At 38.0% G+C, this 18,426-nt stretch overlaps 1 protein-coding gene across 2 annotated transcripts in view; it reads right to left on the bottom strand.

Annotated features, from left to right (window-relative positions):
• The window catches only part of GRID2 (glutamate ionotropic receptor delta type subunit 2), a 736,139-nt gene that overhangs the window by 555,118 nt on the left and 162,595 nt on the right, over positions 1–18,426 (bottom strand). The gene's annotated exons all lie outside the window — the stretch shown is intronic.

The following is an 18,426-nucleotide window of genomic DNA, read 5'->3' as shown; positions in this document are numbered from 1 at the left end:
GCACCAGACCTTTAGCAGATAGTTCAGAAGAGAGTAAAAACTCCATAACACATCCTACTGTACACCATTATACTGTTATAAAAAATGTCTTTGTACATGTTGAGGCTATTAATTCTTTCAGGTATGAAGACTAAAGTCCAAGGCAGTTTTAAGAATCAACAATGCTGTAGATCTTCCATATGCACATGTAAGGAAAACCTCTTAACTTCCTATTCCAAGAAGTACGGACCCCATACCAACTGAATTAATGTACACGATTCCCTGTGTCAGAAACATTTCACGGGACTGCAGTCACATCCAGAGCTTAGTAACTCTCATGATAATGTGGAGATTTTCTTATATTATTTTTTAAAAGCTAAGCAAGAGCTAATAAAAATTATTTTTATATAAGCCTGGACTGCACTTCACTGCTAGGAGGAAGACCTCTGCTGAGCACCCTAGCCAGGGAGTGCTGAAGCTGTGACTCCTGAAACTGCTCTGAGCATGAAGTTTCACAAGAGAGGTGATCCATCAAGCTGCTGTTTATGAAAACACGTAGTTATCAAATCCCAGTCTCCTGGCCTCCTACTCACAGTCGTATTTCCACTGAACAGGAGACTCACTTCTTTTTGGCTGGGTTTGTTTTCTCCTAGATTGGTAAACTGAATTGACTTGCCAAGGGAATAAGTGACCAATGGAGATGGTTCAGGGGGGCAGAAAAAGCATGTAGCCAGGAGTGGAGGGAGGGAGGGAGGAAGTTGTTAGATCATGCAACCTCACTTGCACATTAAATGTCATAATTTAATGAGTTAATTTAAATTTAAATATTAATAATTTAATAAGTGCCAGCATTCCCAGGCCAGACAGAGATAACACCAAACCACCTTCTCAGGTCAAACACATCTGAGTAATGAAGACTGCGAGATCTGCTTATTTATTACCTAGCAGTTTCTGCATTCATTTACACTTGTACAAAGGGACTGCCACCAAGTTCAGGGGTATTTTATATCCCTTCTTCATGATTTTAATGATGGTACAAGCATGTAATGCACTGCTCTGGTCTGTTCTGGTAGGGAATATTAAATATATATTTTTAACAAGTCAACTGATGGATTGTATGACAAAGCTGCAAGGCTTGACTACTAGAATTATGGAACACTGAGATCCTGACTTAGGTCACTTGGCTGATAATCAGTCACTGATTCCTCTTAGGCACTGGAAGATGACAAAAAAACCCTCAAACCAACAGCAATCAATCAATATAAGCATTCTGCTCAGTTTGAGATATTTTAAGATTCTTATCTACAAGTCAATAAACAATCACCATGATTAAAGAACCCATCTTGAGTCTTGGCAAAACTTTTCTGTGGGGAGTTTACTCACCTGCTTAAAGCCCAATGATGCAACTTCCCATCAGCAAAAGCTCTGGGAGGATGCCATTAGAGCGTCAGATTGCAACACAGATTCCATTTCACAGCCGCTGGCTTAAGGCATAGGGCTGTAATATCATCTTTGCAATTTTTTCACGTTTTTCGTGTTTCAGAGACTTCCTGGTCTGTGCCACCATCACACCTATGCAAGATAATACAAACACCTGGATATAGTCTACAGAGTCATTCCCCTTAGTTCTAGTCTGCTTTACATCTAACAGAGAAAAAGGAGACATATTTGCAATGACCTGGCCTTATTTAGCCATTTCTCACGTTTAGTTCATAGTTTGTATTTAGTTTGTTGAGATAGACAAATGGCAGGCAAAAGATACAGATATTTTAGTGGCTCTCACCACAGCATCTAATCATGGATCTAAATAGTGTTTTGGGCAGAAAAAGGAAATGAAGGTTATGATGTGAAAAGGATGAGATTGAAACTTCTTGACCTCTGATCTTTTAAGCTGAAGAGTGATGTGTCCTCTAAATTTCCAGCCAAGGAACATAAAAGAAAAAAGTGTGTGCTGCCACTGTGGTCTAATCATGCGTAGTTAGGTGTTCCTAGCCATCAGCACTTTAGCATACTTGACTAGTGATGTATGAAGTAGGCCACCCCTGAAAATTGGTTTTCTTGCCCTGTGTCCGGCACCAGTGTAACCAGAGGCCATAAATACTTAGGCTGTTCAATATCCTCTTACTTTTATTTTTTTAGAATGATTTATTCACGTAACCAGGTTAAAATTGCAGCAGTAATTCAGATTGGGGATTGAAAAGCTGTCTGGCTTCAAGGCACTTGGGAGTTATTACCCATTTAGACTACAGGCAGAACAAGCCCTGTAGCCTGGTTTGCTGACATTTGTCCAAAAAGGTTTCAGCACTGCTGTGTTAATCGACTGGCCTTGATTTGGGAAGGGGACAGAGCACAGATTTACTCCCCTCTTTCACCATAATCTCAATTCCTACTTCCAACCTCTTTTGGACTGCTTAAAATCTGTCACCAGAAATAATTAGTGATACTGAAATGAAATGCTCCTGTTGATTCTGTTACCCAAATTGTTTTAAGAACTGTTGTTCACTGAAATTAGCCATGAGCTACAAGGTACAGTAAAATAAAGTTTCTAAGATAACAATCCTGTTTACAGAGTGATAGCTATTGGCTTCAAGTTGACCCTAGAAGAAACGAAAGATACTGCAATAAAAAGGAGGTACCTGCTTCAAGCTTTCATAAAAACAGCCCATCTTAATTTTCAGGCACATCACACCTAGAAAGCAATTGCTCTGAAATTTTCATAATTTTCAGACTATATTCCAAAAAGTGACTTGCCTATCTCCCTGACACAATCCTGTCACCACAGAGCCAATTTTGAAGGCAGAATTACTCACGCAATTCATGGCAACATAATGGCATAATATTCCCCCCCATTTCACCTACTGGATTTAATGAGCTTTCCATGAGGCCACCTAGAAAGCAAGTAAAAATATATCTTCTTTTCTAAACAGCAAGACAATTTTGATTCTTCACATCTGCAAAATAATATTATTAGCTGAGTTGGGACAACAGTCCCAGGAATAGCATATTTAAGGGAGCTGGAAAATCAAAGGACATTCAAATTGATTATCTGCCATTAGATGCTTTCACTCCTGCTTAAAATTGGATGAACAACAGCCTATCCCTTTCCTGCCAGTGATAACACAGTAGCAATCTAGAGGTAGTTAAATTATTTTATAAATATGGGCCTATCAGTTCTGCTCATGGTTCTTGTTCTCATCTCATCATGGGTCCCATATGTGATTAAACACTTTCCTAAGCAACATGTTAATGCAAGTGTGAAAAAATGCAAAAAGCAGTGAATGAGGTTAACTCATCTAGCAGCAAAAGCCGACCTGACACACAAAAGTATGCTGAGAGACCCTTCACACTTGCTTGCCTGGATTCTGGGGTAGCCATCCTGACGAGCACTTCAGATCTGTATCATTTCTCCTTCTGTCACTACTTCCGTATTGCTGACAGATGCAATCAGTATTTGCCCAAAGAGCAGATAATTTTTCAACCAGACACCAGAGAGTACACACAAATCATGCAGAACTGGAAAGAATGGGGGCATAATCTGTTTTATTTTGTAGAAATATTACTTCTACTTCAGTTTACCACCTCAATGCTGAGCTGGCTAACTGCACAAATTGCAGCAGAGGAGGGGAAAGATGATTCCTTCCCAAAATGATATCTGAAGTATCCTGTTGACCTGCCCTGAGATAGGAAATTTCTGCCAAGCTCTAAATCTGGTGACTGATACCTCCTTTATGTTAGCACAACTTATGGAAAGGCACCTGGGAGAATTTTCTCTGCCTCCTCATAGCTTACTTAACTTGCTTAGCGTCATATCTTAAGCCATAGTTGCAGAGCTTATCTACAGGTATTCCCAACGCTACCCTCTGCTTGAAGTGCAGGTCTGTAAGTCTTTCCAAAGGTTACATTTTTCCCCTTTCATTCTGAATGTATCTGATCAAAGAAGCTATTTTAAGTCTTTTTAATCAGATATTGGTCAAAGGCCTTTATGCTGGCATTCAGGAATTAGGAAGCTGAACCTCTGAGATCCACCTACAATGGAACAATTAGCTTTATAATAACAAATCCAAACAACCGTGGTGGCACAGAGCTCAGTGAGCAATATTAATTCAGTACCAGGTAGTTCTCAGAGGTTCTGCTGAGCTTCATCCTCATGCAATCTTCAGTATCGGCAGGCTCCATGCGTAGTGGGGCAATAGACTTTCACTGGGGGGAAAGAAGGGAGAAAAATGCAATAGTTCCCGTCACCTGAAGGGTGCAATGGATATGGAGTGACAGGACATAAAGCAGCTTGCTCTGCCAGGGCAGTGGAAAAAAAACCTGCACTCTGGAAAGGGCATGTGTGAGCACACAAAATTGCAATCTGGGCAAAGCACCAAGAGAAACACTGGGTGCACCAGAGCCACATCGCACCCTGTCCAAAAACCTGGGTGAACTTCACAATACCTACAAATGCAAAAATACCAGCTTGCACTTGACGGCCTGCTCCTCATGCCAGAGGTAGCAAATATTAACATTATTTACAAATCTGCAAACATACAGGTATCTGTGCTAGACCTAACGGGGCTTCAATTCATGTTGCAAGGAACACTTGGCTGGGCAGTGTGGGAGAAGCTAGAAAGTCTGTGTACGTGGAGATAAACAGAATATTAAACGCTGCAGTAAAACACAAACATTTCCAATGATTTGGAAAGTGATTCCAATCACTGGAATATATAATAAATTTTAGAAATAACAAAAACAAACAAACAAAACCAAAAAACCCACCCCACCCCCGATCTCACCAACTGGAAGGAATGCTTTAAGTACTTTCCCTAACAGATGATTGTGATTGCCAAGTTTGCTTTTGCAAGAAAATAAAGGTACTGTATGATTTTCAAGTATTCAACACAAGGATGCCTAAGGAACCCTGAACTAATGTTGATTATTTCTGTCAGCAGCCAAATTCAAAATTTCTTAGCTCCTGTCTAACTTCAAGTTGTACCTTTCTGTCCTTGACGGTTTTAGTCATGGACAGACTATCCTGCACCTTTGGACCAGCACGGTCATTACGCTTTACAAAAAATATATCTGTGAGAAGTGCAGATTTATAGAGTATATATTCTTCCTTCTTCACTTATAAACAAAGGTATTTTGCTTCATGGTGCTGGCAGGAAAAGCCTGCTAGAAATTTATCCCTCAGTACTAGATTCACTATACATACAGCTGCAGGAGCTGGAAACTAAAAAAGAAAGAAACAGTCAGTGCCAGTTGTCTTCTGATCTGAAAATCTGGAACTGAGATTTTCACCCATCCTACACTTGATAGGGATTACTCTGGACAGGCCAAGTTGCCCAGCTGCTTACGACAGCCCACATCAGAAAGCTTCTTCAGGTAGAGCAAATATCAAATCCAAAATAAATGTGTTTTATTTACAGATATATATATATAGGATATATGTATTACAGCAGCCTCTAATTGTTTCTTGCATCTTTCTAATGGTAGACACATATTCTGATTCCCACCTAATAGATAGGATAGATAAGCCAGCCATTTTACTAATTTGATAGCAAAAGGCTCCTGTCTTTGGTGCTTTGTTGGTTGCAAAGCAAACTAAAGGCTACGTGCAGACTGCCAAATAGAATGGCTAATGAGAATCTATGAGACACACAGTAGAAAAAGACAGTGCTTTACCTTGCTGGCTCTCATACCAGATTGCTTTTTTTCCTTTTGAAGAAACTGTGATTTTTTTGAGTGAGAAGGGAGGCAAAATCACCACTTAACTAGATTTAATGAGCCTTTGCTTTTCCTATTCAGTAATTTCTTTCACTGTGGATAACTTGGTTAGCAATACCTCTTACAGTCTACACGATATTTGTACTGTTCTAAATTAAAATTTTTTTGATGTAATACCTTTCTTATTTTCCCAGCCTAAGCAACTTAGGCAATAAGATATATAACAAAAATAAGGGATATGGATACCACAGGAAAAAAAAAAAGAAATTGTGAAATTCTCTTTTTAATATGGTACATGAACTACATCATCTTGATGTGTTTGTATATCACATTAAAAAGATTCTACTCAATATACAGTAGATATAATTTATGCATAACTATCTCATAAGAAGCTATGTCACTGATTTTCAAAGGCCTCTCATTCCCATATCCTCAAAGAATATTAGCAGAAAGTAGGAACCTAAATACCTTACTGGATCTAAGCCTTTATCATTATGCTCGGCAAATATCTAACAGTCCTTTGTTATAGTACAATAGATATACTCTACAGTACAAAGTTATCTGAATCATGATGCAGATTTTACACATTTTACTTAATGTGGCTGAGATCTGTTAAGGCTTCTTCTGTTTGTAATAAAGGAATATATTTCCTTTATAATTTATATTTCTTAAGGACAATGGGCAAGAAAGAGACAATAATAACGAGCAGCAAGGATGATGTAAAAAAAATTAACATTTAAAAGTACCCTCTTGAAAATTTAACTTTTTGCATTACATCCCAAAGGAGAGAGATCAGTACTAATTGAGAGTGGTATTACTGCACTAATTCCAGGAATAAATTACATGGCTCTGGTTCAAAACTGAGAAAAACTCACTGACTAATCACACCATACAGATTAGATACACTCTCAAAAAAAGAGAATCTTTTAATCTCAGGCCTCTCATATCTATGGTACAGGGTCATGTCTACCTCTGTCAAACACTGTGCTCATTCCTGTTGTCATTTTTATGTATCATTTCTGTTTTGCTTTTGCTCTAACTGCACTTAATAAGTTTCTTGAATGTATTACTGAAGGTAGACTGAATTTACTGAATTATTTTGACCGAGCCATTGGCCTCAGCAGTGCTCATCCTGTCTTTCTCATGCCCTATCAGTGTTCATAACAATATCATTGCTCTCCTTTTGGAAGTCACAGGCAGAAATGACATCAGATAAAAATTAAATCCTACTTGGCAGATATACCAGACATTTTTCCACTGGATCTGCTGCTCATCTTTGATATTTCCACCTTGGCTGACAGGGGCTGATTTTCTCCTAATTAGCACCTGTGTATGGTCCTTCACAAATTATGCCTACTGGATCGAAAAAACAGTGTCATTTTAATCTGGTAATGTTTTCCATCCAGATTTTGCAAATAATTAATTTTGAAAGGTTTCAGAGAAGCATTGATTTCTTTTTTATCTGGTATGACTCAGTCATCTTGAGTAATTGTAACATTCCCTTGTTTTATTATGTGGAGACACATATAGGTAACACAAGTCACTGGACCATCATAGCCATACATATGGTAAATTTAAGGGTATAAATGGCTAAATAAGCCACAGACATCACATTTCTTTTCAATCACAGAGCAAACATTGAGTACCTTAAATGTCACTTGTAAGATTTTTGGTTGGGGTTTGGGTAATATAGCTCAGCTATACAAATCTGAACTTCCAAACTTGCATACTGCTCAAATGAACAAAATCTCTTATCTTGGAATAAGGCCATCTCTAGCTGGGATGCAGACAATGCTGCTATTTATCATATATTTGGTTAGAATTTGTATAATGAAATAATTCCCACATTGGTATGAAAGGTCCATATGGAATGACAGTAAATTATGATTTGTAAATCAAAAAATATCCAGGCTGATGAAAAGGACCATGGAGAAATAGTAACTGTTGCACTAGTTTGTGGGAAAAGAGGAAAACACTTTAACACCACCACCCCACCACCCCCCCCAAAAAAAAAAACAAAACAACAAACCAACAACCCACCAAACCAAAACCAAAAACCACAAAAAACTTACACCAGAGTTCCAAGAAAGGAACAGTATGTGATGAAATGAGAAGCCAACATTGGAAATAAGAGTGAGTTTTCTCATGAGTTTAATTTATAGTAAGTCCAGATTCACATACAGACATAAAAAACAATAGCTATTTGGCTAAGGTCTTTTGATAGATTAGGTCACTACACAATTCAAGAGGAAAAGAAGCTTCTGATTATTAACATCACCATATTCATCAATTACCAACAGTTTGTAAAACCTAAGGAACTATTTCTACTGACACCATTTTACTTTCCCTATCTCAAGGAAATTACGCTTACGTGATTTGACCAAGGTCACACAAGGAATAGAGGTGGACTACATCCTCCCTGTTTTGCCTCTATCTGAAGTTAAATGGGCAAGGTAAACCAGAAAGTAGTCCATAATGAACACTGACTTCGTGAGCGTGTGCGTAATCTTGTACTTGCAAAACATTAAACTGAAAGCAAGATACTACTACAGTACTTTTACAGCCAAATTTTGCAATGCACTGCATTCCACTCTACTTTCCTGAATCTGATGGACATGTTTGTAAATAAGGATGTTTTCCTAGCAGGGAAGCTGGATATGGAACTTATCAAACAAAAGAAGAAAAGGAAGCAAACAATGTTTTTTCTTAGCATCTTTTCACGTAGATCAAGAAATCATAGCTAAAATTTACACCTGTCTCCTCTCTCTGGAAAAAAAAATATAAATAAAATCCAACAAACCCTAAACTTACTCAAAACCAAGGCACAGTGTCTAGCCTTTCTGTACCAGAAGAACAATGGGAGAAACAGAGCTGCTAAGTGAGGAAACAGTATAGGTCAGTGGAAGAAACTTCTGCCAAGGTAGCCACATACAAAAGGACAAATGACTTACAGAAGCATCCTTCTGCCGGTGTATTTTCCTTTGTGCCAGAAACTCTCCCAGCAGAACAGAGGTGGACTCGTTTTTCTTTCTCTGCATGGTTCACTGGCTACTTCATGCTGTTGGAAGATTTCTAATACAGACGCTCTCAATTATTTCCAGGATCCATCAGCCTTCACTACAAATGGTGTTTCCCTTGCAAGAATCACACAAGATTTTGTATGAAATCAGAAACTTGCCTCTAGCTGTAGTGAAGGAAAGAAAACAAGGCTTTATACTCTTTTGGTGTGGGACTTTGCAAAGGCACACACAACTGCCAGAATACTCATTATCCAGTGATGAAAAGAAGCTCCAGGGAAAGAGAGGTGCTTTTGCACTACCTCACTGTGAAATCTGGCATGAGCCTCAGCAAAATTGAAATTGCTAGTGCCGACACCTACGAAAATAAAATTAAGTATAAATCCTTCTACTAAACAGGTGTGAAGTTCTGCTAGTCCTGATACACTCCAAAAAAATCCCATTTTACCATAAAAACACACAATCAATAAATTGACATTAAACAATAAAAGCAGCTTTTTAACCATTTTGAAGTGTCATAATTTTGCTTGTACACTAGTTTGATGAGCAGAAGTTGAGCTTCTCACTATACTCAAAGCTGCACCATTAACATAAAAATGTATGACATCTATAAAAGTTAATAGGCATAACGCTAAAAGCTGCCAAGTATAAGAGCAGAATAAAAATGAAAGCTCTTGCCTTCAGAATCCCTGTAACTGTGAAATCCATACCCATCACAGCACTGTGCCCTAGGTTTTTCTGCTCCAAATATAACACTGCCAGAATGTTATTTAAGCAGTGCTGTGAGAGCTCATTACATTTTAGAAACACAGCCACTCTTCAACAGACAAACTAACAAAAAAAAAAAAGTATACAAAATAGACATATTTCACAAAGGGATTTCAAGTCACACACCAAACTGGGAGTGAATAAGTCTTCCCACTCTATTTTAACTACTACCGTTAGCTTGCTTAAATGAAGTCTGGCATCATGCATTATCTGTATTCATGTTTCCAGACTGATGGCAATATCCAATAAAGAACAAATCCAGTAAGTCCATTAACAAAGGTTTTCTTATTACCATGCTAAAGGGTAGAATGGTTGATGTCTGCAGTCTGTCAGCTCCTCCAGCAAGATCTGATGCCTCAGAAGAAGGTATAAATTGCTCTCCAATTGACCTACTCATCTGTATGTAGGCATAAATTATCTCATTGAAATATACGGGAGATCAATAACAATAGAAATTGGATTTTATGCGTGTTTATCTCATTCCACAATTAAGCCTCAATTGTTCTATGTGCCTGTAGCAGTGCTTGATGCTGTCTCTGACAAGAAATACAAAACATAAGCTCAAGCCTAACTGTGTTTAATTAAAAAATCCCTACACTCCCAAAATAGATGGTTGCTTATATTAGACTTATAAAATCGCAATGAAAACGTATCAGTGCAGAGGCAAAGACTCATTGTTTCTACTTATAATGATTATGAGAGAAGAGGATGATCATCTTATCAACAAACCAGACAATGAGAATAAGCACATGCACATTAACATCACATCAAACAAGTTTGATGGGGTAGGCTGGTTGAGTAGAATTTTATGATCCTCCTAATAAAATATGTGTTGGATTCCCCTATAGGTATTAGTGGAACAGCGCATTAGTGGACCAAGCATGAAAGTTGGCCATTTGGTCAGGCAAAAAGTGTTTTCTACTTCATGTCCCTGTTACTAACCCAGCAATACCATTCTCCTGGAACCATTAACAAATTCCCCTCTGACTATTATACTGCAAGCAGAAAAGGAAGAAACCAGGTTTTTTACATCAGTAAAGCCCACATGATCTGCTTCTGTCTGCATAGCTTGTCTTATCAAATAGGGTCTCAAATACAACCTAAACCTCATATGGTACAAAAAAAATTACTGTTCAGGGATCAGTTTGTCTAACTCAACATCCATCCACCTGTGGATGAAAACAAAGGCACTATTTGATAATATACAGTAATGCTTTACAGACTTCAGGAGGCATAATTCTTATTTTAGCTAATCACATATGGAGTTAGACAAGATGATCTCAGTTTATCCCTTCAACCAATTTGGCTTTTGCTCTTTAATTCCAGAGAGAGAGTAATAAGTAGACAGAAAAGATGGACAAATAGACTTAAATGAGTCAACAAACATGGAAAGTTCAGAGCAGGCAAGAACCACCAGAGTTTGGAGGAAAAAGACATGGAGCAAGACAGCCACTCATGGAAACTTGGCACTGAAAGCTCTGCTCAACAACTACAAAGAGGAGCTTGGGAAGCAAGCACAGGAAGCAATGTGCAGCAAATACAGGTGTTGCCCAGCACTTCTCCTGTGTGCACATCTGCTACTGAGATGCCTGTAGAGCTGAGGCAATCTGCTCAACAGGCATCTCAGTAGATCTCTACAATGTAGATCTCTATAATGTAGATCTACAAAAAGATTGTAGATCTCTACAATGCTTTGGAAGGAGTTGTTGATTTAGCACCACGTTGGTTTGATGGCATGAAAATATTACCTCCTTCCCAGTAATGCCAGTTTCAGCAGCATGGCATGTACCTATGTCAGGACATTGGACATTTGTACCTTAGTGGAGGGAAGAAAGACACTACTTGTAGATTTTGAAAGTGGAAATACAATAAGTATTCTTAACAGTTTCTCATCAGTCACCATTTTATACCTCCTCTTCCTTCCATTGCTGGAATCAAGACATTTGATTGCCTGTACCTCTTCCCCCATTCCTTCCACTTGTCTGCAAAGCTCTTTTCTCCCCTTCTCTCTCCCTATAGGGAGAACATTAGGGACCTTTTCAGTTTCCAGCAGCTCTTTGTATCCTCAGATGCTTGTCCTGTGCTGCCAGGTATACGTGTACCAAATTGAACGTAAAGTCTTCCTACGACCACATAGAGCAATGAATGAAGTGATGAGATGAAAGGAAACAGCAGCTCCTTCAGTGTAGGAGTATCATGAGGCGAGAAGGTGTCATAAAATATGTTCCTCTAGTCTAAAACTGTTGCACTGGAAGAGTGAGATAACAGAAAGTTGCCTGCAGTTACATTTAATGATATCCTGAATGTCAGTCATTCACAGAAAGTTGTTATACATCTGAAGCTTTGGGTTTGGTTCTTTCCCAGGAGTGTGGGGCTTATTCAGTACGTGGATCTACAGTGAAAGCACAGGCAGAACTATACCTTGGATGACAAGTTCTCATCTCTCACCCTACAATTCCTTATGGAAATAAATAAATTCCTCTTACTCTATGTTGAACTCACACAAATTAGTTTCAAAGGTACCTAGGCAAATAACAGTGCTGGGCACTTCTGTAACTTTCCAGGTATGAAACCCCAGTTGCTGAATCACACTGTTATGATCTGAAAGCATCAGTGGGGCAAAACCTACCACCATGGGAAGAAAAGACTACAGTCAGTCTGCCTCCTCTTGGAGCCAAGCCATTGTCACACGCTCTGCATCAAAGTCAACAAGCCACATGCCAGTTCCTCTCCTCCTTATCCCATCATGCTTTCTCATTTGCTGATTTGGCCTATTAACACAATCAAAGTAAAAATCTTATTTGGAAAAATGGTTTAAAGCACTACCGATGTATGATAGATAAGTAATGTCTTAATACACGTACCAAACATTACAAAAGGTTGCTAAGTCTCCTGGTTGCTGCAGTCTTGCATTTTATTTGTACACATTGTGGTGTATAAATATATGCTCGTATCTTAAACAAAAACACAGAAATAAAATATGCAACAAAAAGACAAGAAATTATTTGGTGCCAAGATTATTTGGACAGCTTCAAGGACAATTCTCAGACTCTTTACATGGCGTGCTCTACACGTTATAGTTTTTTAATAATACATAACGTTAAAGCTTCTTGCTTTAAGAGCTTCTCCTTGAGGCCTTACAACATTTTCTTGTAAAAATGTTTCTAAATGATGAAATCTCCTGTAAAACTGTATTTGCACCTAGACAATTTATCAGAGAGCTCTTTGGTTATAACTGAGCAGGGTAATCTCAGGGGAAAAAAATCTGTATCATGAATGAAAAAGCCTAACACTAGCTGCCTTTTGCCAAAATACCGTGTAAGACACTGCTGCTTGTTTTAAACATAACCATGACATTCACTAATGCCATTTTTTAAACCAATGCTTCAGACCTGGAATTATTCTTTCACTATAAATACAGAAACGCCTTTGCACAAGTGTTTAACCGTCTCTGCATGGTGCCCTTCAGTCCTCTTGTTGTACAGTTAAATTAAAAACAAAAGAAAGGCACATTTAAATCAGCACTGTGTCTGTCAACCCTGGAGTCAAATTCCCACAATTACTTCTTTGGGGATTATGTGCTCATTTAACTAGTGGATGCTCTTCCCAGGGCTCCCAGTGCTATGCTGGAATTGGCTGGAGCAAGTTATCACTTCTGTTGTGGAGTTACTTGGTGAAGCGTCCTGCTTTTCCTTCACAACCCTGCACTGCAGTATACACAAATGAATTAAACACTCTCTGACTGCTCTTCATCTGAAAGCACTAGTTCATTACATAAAAAATTACAAGTGTCAAATAGCATAACTGTAATCAAAATAAATTTGCTGTCCCTTGATTTTGTCTTCATATTTTTGAATAGGTTATTGCACTGTATATGCTGTAATAATACAATTTCCAATGGTCCTTGGTAACTTGTTAGTAGATAAAAGTATATTATACTGTGTGGTAATGATGTTTTGCAAAGACAAATATTCTTGGGGGAAAGAAAAGGAGAAGAACAGTAGAAAAAGGGTAGAAGAAATTATAACTGAATAGGCAATAAAAATTAAGCAACTTTCAAAAGAGACCAGTGACTTGGGAAAACAGCTACAACTGGAGACAGCTTTGACTGGAGTTTATTACTAATGTATCTGTAAAAATAATTTTAAAAATTGCTAGTAGGTGGGATGACACAACAGTACTAATACAATCCCCAATCAAATTTCCTTCCTCCCTCTGTACCTAAACCTGGACATTAGAAATGATGCTGCAGATCTGCATTTTATTAATAGGAAGAATAACTGAAAGAATTTAAAAGCCTGGCAGACAAATTTCTTTGAAGTTTTCTGCTCTAAAGCCAAATCCCGAGTTGACTCCAACTCACTACAATGGATAGATGGGTGAACAGGGAGGCCTCTGAGTGCTTTCTTGGCACGTTGCCATTAACTGAATGACAGCTGGTAATTAATAACCTTTATCTAAACAATAATTCATACAGGATTAAACTGCTTTACAAACGCTATGGCTTGATGCTGCTGAAATTATTGTGACCTAATCTTAAATCAGTGTCTTCAATGAAATCATCCCCTGACCCATTCTATGTGTATATTTTAGCTTACAAGGGGGCGGTAGGAGGTGCAAGGATATTTGATCCTGTGAGTCACAACACACCGACCTTTATTTTGGTGATTCTTACATCAAATACATTACAGAGTTAAGCAACCTAAAAATCTGCCTGATGAAGAAAAAGTTAATGAACAAAATGCCAACCTCCTGCACATCGTACAGAACATCTTCGACAACTTCAGATAAGTAATAATGAGTATATTCATAATTGTGGCTCCCAAATGGTAAAAAATACACCAGAAGGACAAAAATAATAAAGAAGATATATCACTGTACGAACAGGCAGGAGAGGAATCTTGGGAAGGTTCACCCACTTCAGGTCAAAAATTTTGTTTTAGACACTTTGGCTATTTTCATATCCATGTTGTAACTATCAACTTCACACTAAAAAAAATCTCGCATTTCAGGAACGCTTCAAAAGAATTGAAGCTTTAGAGAAAAGAAGAAAACTGTAAAAGATGTGTATTATGCGCTAGTCTAGAACTATACATTGGAATGAAGATGTAGAAGCAGGCTTGGAAGATAAAAGCATATATAGTGCCTCTGTATGTATGTAGTTCAGTACTAGGACACCAGCTTTGCTGACGTATATCTTTTTAAGCAAATGCAGGCTTACATCTACCACCAATGTTGTAAGTAGTACAAAAAAGCAGGCACTCAGCCATACAGAAGAAACACTGTAAATACAGTAGCTAATTTCTTTTTTAAGTGATCTCCATTTTGGTAATCACAGCTTGATAAAACGCGAGCAGTACAATTACACACTATAGATAAATAGCCTCTTTGGACCAACTTTAATTACTTTAATTTGATTAAAGAGATCTTTCTATCTGAGTTCGCACTTCAGAATATTTATTAGCTGGTTGAAAATATTATAACCTCAGCATCTAATTTGGAGAATGCAGATCCTTTTGCTTGATAGAATTGTCCCCATCTCTTTAAGTCAGGAACAACATAGCAAAAGGCATACACTAGTCCTGGGGTGTATTTGTCTCATTTTATTTGTGGTATCTTTCATAACATGCAATCCACCTAGGCAAAAAATGCTGTCTTAGAAGCCCAGATCCTGCAGGCAGACACTGGATTAGGAGACATAAATTTCACTATCACAAACTTTATAAACTCCCTTTTAATATGGGACATTTTTTGTTCCTCCATTTCTCAGGCACACAAGTAATAACTTCAAAATTATAACCTCAACCATTTACAGTGGCAGAGAAATTAAAGGAAGCATTCAGCAGCGTTTAGCATGCCTTCGTAGCCTCTATTCATCCCTTTAGATTTTGTTTCTCCTCCTGCAACATTTGAAATGAAATGAACAGGCAACACTGAGACAGCTGCGCAGTTGTAACTCCCTGCTACTTCGTGGGGTGAGCGTGACCGTTTAATACAGGTGAGGTTTTGATTGGTATGCTTGTTTAAGGCTCTGCAAGATTTCCCAGTGAAGTCATCTCTGAGAATCTTAGGATTGCCCTACAACCAATTAAATTACCATGTTCAGTGCTGCTGAAGTTGTTATCCTTCACCTTTGTAAACATTAAAAATGCAAATTAAATATACATTATATTAACTGAATAAAACATGAAGATCTTTTGCCCTCTTACAATAATGCAGAGCAAGGAGCAAAAAGTGAATCAGGCAATAAACTTGGGCTTGTCTATCCTGTATTCAGAGTTTTAGTTGGAATAAACAGATTTAATTTGTTTGTACAGCTATTGAAAACAACCAGAACGTAATGCCACAGGAAGCGTGTGAAGGGAATGCAACCGATTCATGATGCTCAAGGATGTCAAATTCTTGTTGCTCAGGTACAGTGCCTTTCAAGTGATAAAAATTATCATCCTCTGAAACATCTCCTCTACCCCATCCCCGGATTTCTCAGCCTCCAACAACACGCATTATGGTAAAGAGCACTCTCAGGAGCTTCCAAAACTTGCAAATGGCAAGTGGTATTAGCTCAGTCTGGGGAACATTTCTCTCTTCTACTTGGACATCTGCATTGCCTTATCATAGCCTTGCTTTTTCTGACAGATCATCATCACACAATGAGGACAGCCCTTCAGAACAGCCCAAATACTGATGCTGTGATCAGATAGGAAGGCTGGGCCACTTGGCTGCAGGCTGCTGCAAAGAGAGACAGTGGGGAAAAACAGCACTACCATTCATAAAATGATGCATTTTCAGTATCTGTTTACATCATTTTCTGGAAACAAATCTCATTCATCAGGGAGAAATGCTTTCAAATCAGTAAAGCTAAATGTCTATAATCCAAGAATCCTAAAAGTTAGCTGAGGAAATAATTGCTAATATGATGGTACTAAATTTTAAAATAAAACTTGAAATAGCAACACTAAAAATGTTACTATTGCAATATTGAAGGAGGGCGACCCGATAACTATAGGCCTCTCAATATGGTATCAACCATCACAAACAGAATAATGAAAAATTAGAGAGATGATAAAGAATTAGAAGACAGGTTATAATTGGTACGAATCAGTCTGATAACTGTATAAGACCGAGATACAGTGCACATACACTCATGGGAAAATACATATTTTATAATATATTTTAGAAAATTCCAAAATTAGGCTTTGTATAAACTGCTATTTACCTGGAGAGGCAAAACTGCATGAAATGTAACTGTACCTAGAGCAGCTCCTAGTAAGATCACAAGACAGTTTGTCTGTAATGAAATCTTATATAAGTTACTTATTCTGCAGAAAATGAAATGCTATCCAAAACCTCATGTTGTATAGGCAGAGAGCCAAATAAAACACTAATTCCACCTCCAGGAGCACTAAGAAGTTTTCTTCTGATCCCTCCTGACCCTCTTCTTCCATCTTCTTCAAACCAGGTAAGTTGTTTACACACATGAGAATATTAAGCAACAAGAAAACCAAAGCAAAGTGTTGTAAACAGTAAGGGGTTTTGGTTGGTTGGTTGTTTTTTTCCCCCTACACATAATGGTGAATCTTTGTCGCAGGTAGTTTGAAATCTGAATGCCTTAGATTCTACCTGCATGGAAATTTGTTCCCAAATAGCTATTCTTAAGTAAATATCTTTGTGGACGTTCATAGCCAATAGTCTCTGCAGACTAGAAGAGACCACAAAAAGTTTCGATCAGAAATAGTTATTCCCCTTTTAATTCATATTCTAACTTAACACAAATAAATTTATCTGGGTACAAAGTAACCTTCATCCCCCTTTGGCCCACTGTAGATTTCTTGTTACTGGTCCGTATGACCACAGCCCTGCAGATCTGTAATGAGGAGGTCTGCCATAGGGAACCCAGCCAAGGAGCACGCGCTCCTTCCATATTTAGTGAAGTCCAGAGCACAGTATACAGAAAGACAAAACTTGGTTCAACTGTTTCAAGAGGCAGCCTGGAAACAGCAACGGTAAACCTCATAAAACAGGCCATTTAAGTTTACACTTATATACTTATGCTCTATATAATTCTATAGCAACAGTCAAGATAGGAAATCTTATTATTAAATTTAACTTATATGAATCTGGAAATACAGAAACAATTTAAGAAATAATCAGACTGCAGACTTTGAGCGAGCTCTAGGAGAGTTGACAGACAAGCTACCAAAAGCAGGTAAACATTTCAAAGTTCACTTTCACCCAAGTGTAACATACAACCTGGGAATCATATTTTACTTTTCCAAAAGTCTGATATTTCCAAAACTGCAATCTATTCTATCTAGATATATATTCCAGCTGCCAGATGTAATGACTCTGCAGGACAGATATTTCTGCCACGTAATTTTTATGCCAGGTAAAGCTTTAGGAAATGTCCCTTTCAAATGCTCAAGTTCCTGCTACAATGATAGGTTTAACGGAAAAGATTATTGATGCACTTTAAGATGACATCATGTATGTTCTTGTAGCCTTGGTAACTATAAGAATTTTATCACAAGTTAATATCCCATGCGTACCCATACACATCTCTACCTAAAACTATACTTTTGGGGTTTTTTTCTAATTGCAGTACTTTCTTTTGCATTAATGCATTGCTAGGTATAAATACCAAGAATTTATACAGATGATTGATTTGAAGAAGTATCCTCAGATTCCTTATATTAGCTGAAAAATGCAAACCCATTCCTTTCTTACAATGTCACTGTTCAGGCTTTCTGCAGAGTCCAACAGTGGTTACAGGAATGGGTTTCTACTCAATTTGTATTTTGGAAGTGAGAGCTAGAGAATTAGGCTTAAACCCTTCAAATCTGTTTCTGTGATCTATACCCCAATTAAAAAGATATAACCCAACCCCATGGGAGACAGCTTTTCAACTCAATTCACAGAATTTGAGAGTCCTTAGTAGAAATAGAGAGGGGAGGGG

The sequence above is a fragment of the Ciconia boyciana genome, chromosome 5, assembly GCF_034638445.1.
Source record: "Ciconia boyciana chromosome 5, ASM3463844v1, whole genome shotgun sequence".
In the NCBI taxonomy this organism is placed as follows: Eukaryota; Metazoa; Chordata; class Aves; order Ciconiiformes; family Ciconiidae; genus Ciconia; species Ciconia boyciana.
The sequence above is the reverse complement of the archived record's forward strand: the minus strand, read 5'-3'. Positions and strand labels throughout refer to the sequence as shown.